This window comes from Macaca fascicularis, chromosome 9 (genome assembly GCF_037993035.2).
Source record: "Macaca fascicularis isolate 582-1 chromosome 9, T2T-MFA8v1.1".
Classification (NCBI taxonomy): Eukaryota; Metazoa; Chordata; class Mammalia; order Primates; family Cercopithecidae; genus Macaca; species Macaca fascicularis.
In genome coordinates this window covers 59,786,473-59,800,151 of record NC_088383.1, presented here as the reverse complement: position 1 = coordinate 59,800,151, position 13,679 = coordinate 59,786,473, and the positions used below count along the sequence as shown (strand labels likewise).

The window sequence follows — 13,679 nt, the reverse complement described above, 5'->3', positions numbered from 1 at the left end:
AAGTAGGAATCTGAATATTGTAGAAATGTATGTTTTGGTGCTGCTTCTAGCTGTTCCTGTTCTTTTTCTTTTCAAATTGAGATGAGATTTTTTTTTTTCTGTAAAGCTTAAGCTAAGATAGGAATTTTATGTGGAAGTACTGTTCCCACAGAACTAGCTTTACAAATGTAAAGCTTGGGCAGAGGTTGAGGAACATGGTAAAGTGATAGATTTCTTAAAAACTCTAGAAATTTTCGTTGACTTTACTTTGGAAAGGTATAGTTGTACATGTGAAACACTTCTAGTATTGCTTCTACATGTATTATTCTGACAGTGTTCCTTAAGTCTTAAATAAGTTCTTTTTTTCCTAAACAGACTTATGAAAATATGCATCAGTTTAATACTGTCTTGGAATTCATGAGATGGAAGCATAGGTCAAAGCTGTTTGGAGAAAATCGGAAGTACAGTTTTATCTAGCCACATCTTGGAGGTAAGGAAAAGAACATAATTAGAATAATACGAAATTTCTCATTTTTTAATAGTTGAAAATAATCCTACATTGCCACTTTATTTGAGCGTTCTTCAGTTTCTTTGTAACACCACTTTATAGTAGCTTTTTTAGTTTCCTTAATCATCTTCCTGATGAGTTCATAAATAATTCTAATATATTTTCCTCATAAATGTTGAACCTCTTCAGGAGTGAAAGGTATTTATTTCTTACTAATCACTTTCATAAATCTCCTTTTGGAAGATAAGCATTAAATGGTTTATATGTTTATTTTTTCACCCTAAGTTTGCAAGGCAGAGTTCAGAATGCAAGATTAGGCCAGATGCACCTGTAATCCCAGCACTTTGGGAGGCTGAGGCAGGTGGATCACTTAAGGCCAGGAGTTCGAGACCAGCCTGGCCAACATGGCAAAACCTCGTCTCTACTAAAAATGCAGAAATTAGCTGGGCATGATGGCGTAAGCCTGTGATCCCAGCCACCTGGGAGGCTGAGGTGTGAGTTGCTTGAACCCAGGGTGCAGAGGTTGCAGTGAGCTGAGATCGTGCCACTGTACTCCATTCTGGGCAACAGAGCAAGACTCTGTCTCAAAAAAAAAAAAAGAAAAGAAAAGATTATATTGAAAAATGAATGTTTATGTTATTCTGAAGTTTTTATGCTTTTTAGAATTCAGGATTTTTTTTTTTTTTTTTAATTTTTTTTTTTGGAGACAGGATCTTGCTTTTGTCACCCAGGCTGGACTGCAGTGGTGTGAGCATAGTTTCAACCCCCTGGGCTCAAGCGATCCTCCTGCCTCAGTCTCCCACATAGCTGGGACTACAGGCACACATCACCATGCCCAGCTAATTTATTTTTTTTATAGAAACAGGGTCTCATTATCCCTCTGTGTTGCTCAGGCTGGTCTTGAACACCTGGACTCAAGTGACCCTCCCTCCTCAGCCTCCCAAAGTGCTGCGATTACAGGCATAAGCTACCACGCCCAGCCCAGGATAATATTTTTAGCATGTTAGAATAATAGATCATTGGAAATAGAATTTAAAGAGGTAGGAGCTGCCAGAAATAGGAGGAAAGAAGCCATCCTAAGACAGTATGTACAGGGAAATCAGGCTTACTGTTTTAAAATCCATTTAGAGGCTAATGATCAGGTAAAAGGTTTGAATTCATTAGGGATCTACATTTTAAGAAATAGATAGGATGTATAGTTTTGTGAAGCAGTCTACGCTTACACTTCTGGAGGTGGCAGCCTTTGCTCACTGCTTCTGTTAATACTTGCAGCATTCACTTGCCCTTCTCCTGCCCGTGCCAAACCGCTGGATTAGCTCTTCTGAAAAATACTGTGACTCTCAAATTCTTTTATGAGGTTTCATATTGTTTGATTGGTAGAGCTGTGGTCATTTTTTTCTTTCTCAGTTCTTTTGGTTTCCATGACTGTATGCTCTTCTGATTCTACTTATTTAATTACTCCTTTACCTTTTTTCCTTTCCCTCCTACTTTTAAATAATAATGACCTTCCCCAAGGTTTTATCTTTGAAATTCTTCTATTTTTTTTCTTATGTCTTTCCTAGTCTCATGATTTCCACAGTTGTCTCTAAAATGATCTCTCTCAACTTCCTATCTCATTTGCGGCATTTTCTCTAAGCTTCAAGCCCATATTTTCAGCTGTTTACAGAGGGCTCAGCTTAGTGCCTCAGACTTCCTATTATCTAGCACATCATTCATCGTGAGCTCTGCACCCGCTATTTCTCCTTCTGTTAACGGACCTCTTTGTCACCCAGGCTCAGAGTCTTAGTGCTGTATCGGATTCCTCATCATTTGCTTCCTACCCTTAGGCACAAGTGAAGTCCTATCAGTTTTATTTCTCTAACATATCACAAATATTTGAATCTTCTCCTTCCGAGTCCCCCTTCACCATCCAAGTTTAGGTCCTTACATTACATTTCACTGAAAATATTGCAGAGATCTCCCAGCTTGTGCTTCTTCTCACTCGTACTTCACTTTACATGTTGCTGCCAGCTTAAATTATCTTAAGAGATAATTTTGCTTGTATTGTCGGTGACAGTTTGCGTGTCTGCCAGAGTAAGGACAAATTCCTCTAATTTTAAAGATAGCATAGCTTTGCCTTCATCTGTCCATTTCTTTCACCCTTTAAGCATTTATTAAACACCTACTGTATGCCAGGCATTGTGTTAGATCAGAATGCAAAACATTAAATAAAAACAGGTTCCTGGCTATACTCAAAAAACAGTCTGTCTAGAGATGGATGAGCATGAAAACAGTTATTTAAGTGCAATCCGAGAAGTGCTATATTATGATTGAAATGATTTATTTGATTATTCCACACTGTATACATAGATTATAATTATAACATCATGGTACACCCATAATTGCATACAGCTATAATTTTTTAAAAAAATTTAAAAATACGAGTGACCATGTCAAAAAAAAAAAGTATATTGGCATCACCTAGAAAGACTACACCAATGTTGTGAGAGGAGAGAATTGTCAGGCAGGCTTCAGAGAAGAGATAATATTTGAGCAGAGTCTTGATGGACGAATAGAAGATTGCCGAATGGAAATTGGAAAGTGTAATACTGTAAAATACTTATTTGGTTTTTGATGCCATTTCCTGGCATTCAAGTCTTAAAATCCTTGAAACCTCTGAAGTGATGTCTTTTTGTATGCTAATGAGTTAACTAGTAGATGGCAGCCCTCTGGTTAGCTTTAGGTTGGGGGCTGGTCAGCAGAAAGACTAAGGCAGGATTAGAATCAGAACTTTCAGTTCCCACCCCCCCAACCCCCAACATTTAGGGAGGGGAGAAGGGCAGAGGGTTAAGTTGATCACCAGTGACCCGTGGTTTAGTTAGTCATGCCTACAGAATGAACGTTCCATAAAAATCCAAAAGAACTGGGTTCAGAGAGCTTCTGGATTCTGAACATGTGCAGGCTCTGGTGCCCTGTACATCTCTTTATCTATTCTTTGTAACATCCTCAATAATAAACCTGTAAACATAAATGTTTCCTTGAATTCTGTCAGCCGCTCTAGCAAACTAATAGAACCTGAGAAAAAGGGGTTGTGGATACCTGGATTTATGGCTGGTTGGTCAGAAGCACAGGTAAAATAACCTGGGCTTGCCATTGGCATTGGAAGTGGGGACCACCTTGAGGATTGATCCCTCAACCTGTGGGATCTGGTGCTGTCTCCAGGTGGATAGTGTCGGAATTGAATTGGAGGTTCCAGCTGGTGTCTGATGCAGAATTGTCTGCTTGCTTGTTGGTGGGGAGAAACCCTCACACATTTGGTAAGAAAAGTCTTCCCTGTTGATTGTTTTGGTGAGAGGGCAGAGGAAAAATAGTTTGAGTGTTTTCCATACTCACAGAAGGCAAGGGAATTAATTTCATGCACAGAACCCAGAGCAGGGTGGAGGCAGAGCTTGAAAGTGTATAGAATGTGGCCGGGCGCGGTGGCTCAAGCCTGTAATCCCAGCACTTTGGGAGGCCGAGACGGGCGGATCACGAGGTCAGGAGATCGAGACCATCCTGGTTAACACAGTGAAACCCCGTCTCTACTAAAAACTACAAAAAACTAGCCGGGCGAGGTGGCGGGCGCCTGTAGTCCCAGCTACTCGGGAGGCTGAGGCAGGAGAATGGTGTGAACCCGGGAGGCGGAGCTTGCAGTGAGCTGAGATCCGGCCACTGCACTCCAGCCTGGGTGACAGAGCGAGACTCCGTCTCAAAAAAAAAAAAAAAAAAAAAAAAGTGTATAGAATGTACAGAAGATAGAATAATTTTTGTATGGCTTGAATTTAGAATAGGAGAGAGAGTTTGAAGGACAAGGCTGGAAAGGACCTTATGAAGAATTTTGAATGCCATGGCAAGGAGTCTAGACTTTTATTTTGTGAAAAATGGGCAGTCATTGAAAAATATTAACATTTAAAGATATTTTGGATCATAATTTTTTGTTAAAATTAATATGATGTTTGTATTAGTCAGTTTTCATGCTGCTGACAAAGACATACCCAAGACTGGGTAATTTATAAAGTAAAGAGGTTTAATGGACTCTCAGTTCCACGTGGCTAGAGAGGCCTCACAATCATGGCAGAAGGTGAAAGGCACGTCTTGCATGGCAGCAGGCAGAGAGAATGAGAGCCAAGCGAAAGGGGAAACCTCTTACAAAATCATCAGATCTTGTGAGACGTATTCACTACCAAGAGAAGAGTATAGGGGAAACCGCCCCCATGATTCAATTATTTCCCACTGGGTCCCTCCCACAACATGTGGGAATAATGGGAGCTACAGTTCAAGATGAGATTTGGGTGGGAACACAGTCAAACCATATCATTGGTGATATGAATGGTAGTTTGGAAAAAGGAAAAACCAAAACTGGAGAGACAAGTTAGGATATTCTTAACTGTTTCAAGCAAGAAATAATGAAGCTGTCAACTTAAGATGGGGGTCAACTTACCCGTTTAAGCATTGGTTGTTTAGAAAATGTTTAATTTTCTTCTGTTCCCCTATGTACTGTACTCTTCAGCTAGTGATTTGAAATTGTCCTGCATTTTCTTTTCTCTCGGCATATTTTTGGCCCTTCCTCTCTCTTGTGGAGTGCCTGTGAACCTTAAAAACCACATCTCAAATGCCAATTCATCCCTAAAATTCTTTCTAATCTGTATTGCTTTGACTCTAAATATATGTCTTTTCTTAGTCTAAAGCCCCCAAAGCACTTATTTTTATTCTACAGGATATTACTTTTTTGGTACCTATTAAACTATGTGGCAGCAAGTCACAAAGGAGGAATCAGAAAGTAACCTGCGCCCTACCCTTGGTGGTATATAGTCCAGTTAGCGAGGTATGTATATAAGTAATATAAGTAATGATAACCAACATTGCCACGCAAAAGTGAGGAATGCCACAGGAGTAAATTGTTGCTTCTAGTCAGGGTCCTGTAACTGAGAAGCACCAGTAGAACATAGGAGGTTATGTGAGCTGAGCTTTGAAAGATGAGTTAAATTTAGATGGGTAAAGGATATTTCTGGAAAAGTGGATGGATAGAAAGTGAATGTTTTTGTAGGAATGTGGTAAAGGTCTTAGAAAGGGTAGAAAGTATGATGTGAAGAAAGCTCTTTTAGGGAAATTACTGTAGCAGTGATATATAAACTATACATCATTAGAGAAATGAAGTGAGGAGGTAGGGAGCTGAGTGAGGAGATTGTGGCAGTAGTTAGGCTTGAGTTGATCAGAATTCAATCAGGGTGGTGATTGTGGAAAGAGAAAAGAAAGACTCAATGGTAAAGGTATTGTGGCAGAAGAAGGGACACTGATTGTGTGACTAGATGTTGGAAAGAGATGATGCTACCCAAATTTTGAGCCTAGATGGTGGGGATAATGTTGGCCTCATTAATAGCTAACGTAAGTTGGATCCTACTTTTCTAAATGTAGAGAAATGTTAAAATATATGTTTTACTGTACTGTTGGTCTCTTAATTTGCTTATATGCAACAAGTTTTTTTTCACATTCTTTTTCCAGCTTAACATATTCAAAGGGAGATTTTATGAAAAAAGCAAAGTATTACCTCTTTTACAAAAGCAGTTTTTAAGGAAATAAACAGTATTCTGTTCATAGTTCTATCTTTTTTGCTATCATGTTAAATGCTATGTAAGATTCAGTAAAATTTAAGAATGTTTAAAGTATTTCTACAGGTATAATTCTGATACCATTACCAAAGGATGGTATCTCGTTTTAATAGAAGTACTGCTTGAGGAATGGGGACCTGTGAAAAATTCATTAAGTAGAATTCGATGGTTCCATATTAACAGATAAGCATTATTATGGTACTGTCCATTAGAGAAATATTGTGTAATAAGGCAGTAAGTTACTTAATTATAGAAAACTGGCTTTTAAAATGCATTTATTAAAATTTTTACCAACTCTTAATTTATGACTGATTTAGAACTTAGCCATATTTAGAAACAGTCTCTATTGAAAATAGTCACTAATTGTTTTATAATTATGCATGTGTAAAACTGGAAGCCATTACATTATTGAGGAAGGAAGGCATTTGTGTTTTGTTTTTTTGTTTTGTTTTTTAAGTCAGGCTTTGTGTTGAACTATTATCTTTTTTTTTTTTTTTTTTTTGATACGGAGTTTCGCTCTTGTTGCCCAGGCTGGGGTGCAATGGCACGATCTTGGCTCACTGCAACTGCTGTCTCCCGGGTTCAAGTGATTCTCCTGCCTCAACCTCCCAAGTAGCTGGGATTACAGGCACCCGCCACCACGCTCGACCAATTTTGTATTTTTACTAGAGACGGGGTTTCGCCATGTTAGCCAGGCTGGTCTTGAACACCTGACCTCAGGTGATCTGCCTACCTTGGCCTCACAAAGTGAGCCACCACGCCCGACGCAGCATACTCTGTTTAAAAGCACAGCAGTGTAGCCAGAGGACTTCAGTTTGAATGTTGACTTTACCACTTAGTTTGTGTTCCCTTGAAAGAAGAGCCCGAGAAAAAGACTTACCGGCTGATAGGTTATTTGGGAGATGAACCAAAAAGCAGAGGTGAGAGAACGGGAAAAGTGAGACAGAGAAGGGAGTGAAGTTTCATTAAGTGGGTGATCCAGTTCCCACTGTGGGCAACTGGGCTTCAGCCCTGTGGGTATCTTCTGAATGTTCCTCACTGTTGTCCCACCAAAGGGACATGCATGTACCAACTTTCACCTGTTGTTATTTGAAGGTTGCTCTGTGAGCTTTAACTCGGGCAGGTCTGTGCTTGCACCTCCATGCTGTTGAGCAGTCTCCCTTAGGTTTGCAAAGTCTCCAAGGAACAAAACAGCAGTGCCTCCACTCCCACTTGAGTCAGACGCTGTGCGTGTCACATAGAACTGCCCACCAGAGCCACAGTGTGGAGAGGGGTGAGCTGCAGAGCACCATGAGGGTCTCTGTGGTCTGCCCCTTTTACCAGTGAGATTCCCTCATGCCCCATTAGATCTGCTCTGTCACTGACCCTGCAGAGTGGTGACTGATTATAATCACTAAAAGAAATACCTAAAACAAGAGGGTTAAAATCTCCACCACTGCAGCTGGTCCTGAGCTCTTATTTCCATCCTTGACATTCACATGAGAATGCTCTAAGAGCCCTCAGTTGTGCTGGCAGTAGGGTGTTCTCTGGGCAGGGAAGGCAAGCCCGCATCTGGAGTGTTGCTTCTGCACCCTCCTTGTTAGTTGGCATTTGGCAGTGGCAGTAGTTAGGTCACCTGTCATAAGAAGGAGCCCATGCTGTTGGGCCTATGTAGAGCCTTCCTCTCTGTCACTCCACAGGCTCCATTGACAGGCCTGGTACTCCTGCCTTGGGAAGAAGCTGGCTGACAGCACTGACGAGCCATCCTGTCTGTCCTTGGGGTGTAGTTGAATGCCTCTTCCGTGGGAGGTGCCTTGTGTTGGGCATTCATATAAGATAAAGATTGGCACTCTGTATTCCCTTCCTTCGGGCTGTCAGCGTGCCTCTTCTCCAGGCTTCTGGTCTCTTATTTCCTTTTTGGCCCCTTTTAATACAAAAATCAGCCGGGCATGGTAGTGCACACCTGTAATCCCAGCTACTCGGGAGGCTGAGGTAGGAGAATGTCATGAACCTGGGAGGTGGAGGTTGCAGTGAGCCGAGATTGTGCCACTGCACTTCAGCCTGGGTGACAAAGCAAAAAAAAAAATTAGCCACACATCCACTTGCTTCTGTAGAGAAACCTAGAACTCCTGGTCTCAGAAATGTCATCCAGGCCTCGCTTTCAGGCTTTTGGGTTATTCTGCAACTCCAGAAAAAGAGGCTGTTTAGTCCCACTCTCTTCCATTCAGACTTCCTTCTCTTAAGTTTAATTTTTTCTTAATTTAAGTTTAGTGAATTTACTTCTGGTTTACTTATTTGATTCTTCTCCAGTTTGGGTGCTTTAATTTTACTTATTTATTTATTTATTTAGAGGTGGAGTCTCACTCTGTCTCTCTGCTGATTTTTGTATTTTTAGTAGAGATGGGGTTTCACGATGTTGTCCAGGCTGGTCTCGAACTCCTGACCTCAAGTGATCTGCCTGCCTTGGCCTCCAAAGTGCTGGGATTATAGACATGAGCCGCTGCGCCTGGCCCATTTTGGGTGCTTTTAGATGCAGACGGTGGTTTGTGAATTTGCAGCTCCATATGATATAGTGGGGAGAGCATGCCACAACGTTTTCAGTAGCATCTCCTCATACTCTGTTACTACATTTCAGTTCCTAACTTTATCTTCCAGCCTAATAATTTCTCTCTTGCACTACTGTCTGATAGTTTAAACTGTGAAAGGTAATTTCCAGTCTTGGTGTCACAGATACTCCAGTTTAACCTCTGATTATATCTTATGTATTCTTCCTTCCTTCCTTTTCTTTCTCCTTTCCCTGCTCTGTCTTTTATAGGGCAGGGGATAGAGAACATCTCATTGCCCCTTTTGTTTTTCTTTTTCCTCATTGCTGCTTTTTAAAATGATTATTTTATTTTTATAAGATTATATATTGGCCAAGCACGGCGGTTCATGCCTGTGATGCCAACACTCTGGGAGGCTAAGGTGGGAGAATTGCTTGAGGCCAGGAGTTCGAGACCCCATCTCTATTTAAAAATAGTCACATACACACGTGTATATGTATGTGTGTAAAAAGATTATGTAAGCAGCCTATTAATAAGTTCCTGTATAAAATTTTAAACGCTATGCACCAAAGTCTTTCAGTCCCTCTTCCCCACCCTTCACCCCATTGCCCTCCTCACCACCCTCCTTCACCTCGATCCCACTGCCATCTTGGGGCCCTCTGTTTCTTAGGTTATTGGTCTGTGTATTACATTCTCTGTTGAGTTAATTTTGGTATTAATATCTTTCTAGAAAGTCATACTTTTTTTTTTTTTTTTGAGATAGAGTCTCCATCTGTTGCCCAAGTTGGAGTACAGTGGTGCCATCTTGGCTCACTGCAACCTCTACCTCCTGGGTTCAAGCAATTCTGCCTTAGCCTGCCGAGTAGCTGGGACTACAGGTGCCTGCCACCACGCCTGGCTAAATTTTTGTAGTTATAGTAGAGACGGGGTTTCATCATGTTGGTCAGGCTGGTCTCAAACTCCCGACCTCAATGATCCACCTGCCTTGACCTCCCAAAGTGCTGGGATTACAGGTGTGAGCCACCACGCCCAATCCATACATTCTTAATTTTCAGATTTATTCTTATAAAATTATGCCTAATGAGAATATCCGTCTCATAAAGTTAGTGTGAAGATTAAAGAATTTAACATATGAAGTATGTAGAACAGTGCCTGGCCTATAGAGCTCTAAGTGCTAACTATTATTTAATACTATTATACTTGAATATTTATAATTATTTTTGGTAGGCCTCTTTGTACTTCATATTATTCGTTTCTTCTTTATTTTTGTGCTTAGACTTCCTAGGGATATTGACCTTTCTAGATATATTTCGTGGGTCTTTTCAAAGAGGCAGCATTTTAGTTTTATAAATTAACTCCACTTTTTTGTTATATATTTAATAATTTTTGCTTTTAACATACTACCTTTTCTTCCTGCCTTTGGTACCCATTCTAGTCTTCCATCTCGGTTACACATAATATTCTTCTATTTTTAAACATTTTTCTGTTGTTTCTGAGGGTTTAGGAACAGTAGGAACACATTTGTTTATTTTCTCAGCCTTAGTTACAGCTGCTTGTATGTTTTCAAAAGCTTCTTGCACCTCTGTCTCCTGATGGTCTGTAATCTTTCCAGCAACCCAGGATTTAAATTTGGGAACCACCTGTGATAACTGCATCTCTACTTTCTATCAGATCTAGAAGTTGCTAAATTCCGTCAGCTCCACCTCTATAATAGTTTTCTTCCACTTCTCTATTCTCATTGCCTCTTGTTGGGATGGTTACTTCTCGTGTGAACTACTGAAATTACCCTTTGGCTTATCTACCTCACCCTGTCCCTTTCATCCCATGTAATGCTTCAAGAATGATTTTTCTAAACCATGGTGCACTCACTTCTTTGCTCTGAAACCTCCAGCGATGCTTGTCTGTTGAGTTAAGTTCAGGCTACTTTACACTAGCATTTGAAAATCTTATGAATTAATTCCTGCCTACACTTAATCATTCTTTATTCCTTTGTTCTTTAGGAAAAAATCGTAATTGGTAAGATAAACCAAATATAAAACTAGATAGTGATGCTGTTTTTCAGTCTTACTGATCTCACTCTATTCCTTATCTTTACCATGCTTTTCTGACTTTGTGCTTTTGCCTCTGGATTTCCCAGTCTGGAATGCCTCTCTCACATCCTAGTATGTTGAAATCTTTCCATTATTCAAGTGTGAGCTTAGATGCCAACACTTTGATGAAGGCTTATCTGATCCCATTGCCTGGAATTAATCTTCTTTTCCCATGTCTTTGGATTTGAACTGTGGCTTCTGTGCTCTGTTACTAGTCATACCATTTTTGATAGTCTACCAGTAACTTCTGTGCCTTAGATCCACATTTACACTGGCTTGTCAGGATTGGTCAGTGAATCAGATAGGTAGTAAGTATAAGCTTCTAGAACTGCACTATCCAATATGGTTGTCATTAGCCACATGTATTTTGGCTACCAAGTAGCCACATATGGTTAGTGTCCACTTTATTGAATAACATAGAGACTTTCATGATTGCAGAAAGTTATTTTGAGCAGCATCTAGAACAATGCCTGGCAAATAATAGACACCAGGGAATGTTGCTCCTATGTATCACATCCTCATAGTAATATTAGTTTATATCAGTAAATATTAGTTTAACTTTCCTTTCCTCATCTGAATTTTATTAGTTTACCTGTGCCATTTAAAAAGTAATAGTTTATCTTTATGGCAGCTAATGCAGTGCATGAACAATAAATATATGTTGGGTGAGTAAGTAAATACTACGAAGCACCCAGAAAGCATCTTGCTCTCTTTTGGGGTGGGGAGAGTAGGGGAGAGGAAGTTAAAAAAAATTCATTACTCAGGCCGGGTGCAGTGGCTCATGCCTGTAATCCCAGAACTTTGGGAGGCCGAGACGGGTGGATCACTTGAGGTCAGGAGTTTGAGACCAGCCTGGCTAACATGGTGAAACCCTGTCTCTACTAAAAATACAAAAATTAGCCAGGCATAGTAGTGCACACCAGTAATTCCAGCTCCTTGGGAGGCTGAGGCAGGAGAATGGCTTGAACCTGGGAAGCAGAGGTTGCAGTGAGCTCTGCACCCAGTGCTCAGCGCCACTGCACTCCAGCCTGGGTGACAGAGCAAGACTCCATTTCAGAAAAAAAAAAGTTAATTACTCAATTAGTGAATATTTCCAGAAAGCTTAAATTAAACAGGATAGACTAAGCAGCTAAATAAAGGTGGTCTTATCTAGTGCTTTTCAAATTTATTGTACGTGCATGTCACCTGGGGGTCTTGTTAAAAGATTCTGATTCAGCACGTCTGGGATTCTGCATTTCTAGCCAGCTTGCAAGCTAGCCATCTCCACCCAGTGAGGGTGTAATTCATTAGGTTGTCTACTTACACCCATTTTAACATTTCCTAGTCTTTAGAACTAGTCCTTTAATTTAGCTCACAGTTTTGTTGTTGTTGTTGTTGTTGTTGTTTTGAGACAGGGTCTTGCTCTGTTGCCCAGGCTGGAGTGCAGTGGCAGATCATGGCTCACCACAGCCTTGAACTCCTGGGCTCAAATGATCCTCCTACCTCAGCCTGCCAAAGTGCTGAGATGGATTGCAGGCATGAGCCACCACACCTGGCCCAAAGTTCTCCTTTTTGAGGTCATAATTTTTAAAGACAGCCCTTATATGTTCAGGAAAAGTTTTTGCATAAAAAGTTCTTTTTCATGTTTTTTGCATAAAGTAGGTGCATTGTTTAGTACCAATATGAGAAAGACTTAATTGTGAATACAGCTTTATATTATTAGATTTCTTATGTGATAATATAAAAAAACAGTAAACTTTAGTGCTTGACTATTCATGATAGTTGAAAGTTTTAAGCTAATTCAAAGTATGAAACAAACCAGAAATATTTTGGAAAGAGAGGTTTTAAGTATATTAAGGTCCTCCATTTTATGATGTGAATCTAAATTTCTGTTCTCTGATGTCTAGAAATCACAAAAGGATGGTGATTTTGGGAACAAAGTTCTTGAGCTAGCACTGTCAGTAGTAACTGGCTGTTACTGTAAGATCTAGAGATACATTTTTAGATGCCAGTATACTTATAAAGAACTGTTAAGAGTGCATTATGTAGTTTTATGGTTGGTTTAATTCCCCAAGTATATTGCCCTTAGCAAGATATTACTATTTTTTTATTGCTTAAATTTATTTATTGAACATTTTTATTCCTTTGCTTAGAAACGTGCTAGACAGTGGCAATTACATTGCAGCAAGATAAGTGAAAAAATCAGCTGACTAAGCTTTATAAGAGGAGGAATCATGTCTGTTTTATTTACCGTTGGATAGTCAGTACATGGCACATAACCAAGTCATCATTAAGTCATTTTTGAGTGAACATTGCTCAAGATCTGCGAAGCAGCTGTGGTGTGTGCTGGGTGTACTAGAAGTTGAACGGGACTCCTCACGCAGCCTTATGAGTTGGGATCGAGGATTGCATACACAAGGGAACTCACAGATCAAGTCCTAAAGAGAACACTGTAGTTACTCTGGCAAAGAACAACGAGGACACAAAGGCTGCGCAGAGGAATGGAAGCCCGGAAGGAATGCCTGTGAAGGGAGAGCGGCTGCACTGACTTTGGTAGAGTTGGAGCATCGTAAGGGTATAGAGGAGAGGGGAGGACAGTAGTAGAGACCTCAGCAGATGTCATATCACAAAAAGTCTTGTGTTACTAATTTTAGCCTATGAAATGAGGATATTTTTTAGGTTTTTAAGCAGAGAGAATGGCAAGGTCATTTGGTTTTAGAAGTTAGTCTGGGCTAGGCATGATGACAGATGCCTGTACTGGGCAAGCTGAGGAGGGAGGATGGCTTGAGCCCAGGAGTTGGAAGCTGCAATAAGCAGTGATCACATCACTGCAGTCCAGCCTGGGCAACAGAGCAAGACCTTGTCTTTAAAAAAGAAAAGTCTGAAATACCTCTTACAACTCTTTAAAAAAAAAAAAAAAAAAGTTCTTTCAAGCACATATGGAGTGTTTTATGAAAGTGACCGTTTACTGGGC

At 40.3% G+C, this 13,679-nt stretch overlaps 1 protein-coding gene across 8 annotated transcripts in view; it reads left to right on the top strand.

Moving 5' to 3' along the window:
- Positions 1–13,679, top strand: part of BMPR1A (bone morphogenetic protein receptor type 1A) — a 167,480-nt gene that overhangs the window by 80,335 nt on the left and 73,466 nt on the right. For 6 of the 8 annotated variants that reach the window (XM_065520765.2, XM_074001646.1, XM_065520766.2 and 3 more), the window contains one exon: positions 355–469. The exons of 1 other annotated variant lie outside the window; for it this stretch is intronic. The gene's annotated coding sequence lies outside the window, so the exon portion shown is untranslated. Of the gene's footprint in view, positions 1–354; positions 470–5,222; positions 5,331–13,679 lie in introns of all 8 variants that reach the window. One more of the 8 variants, XM_065520756.2, reaches the window with a different exon arrangement.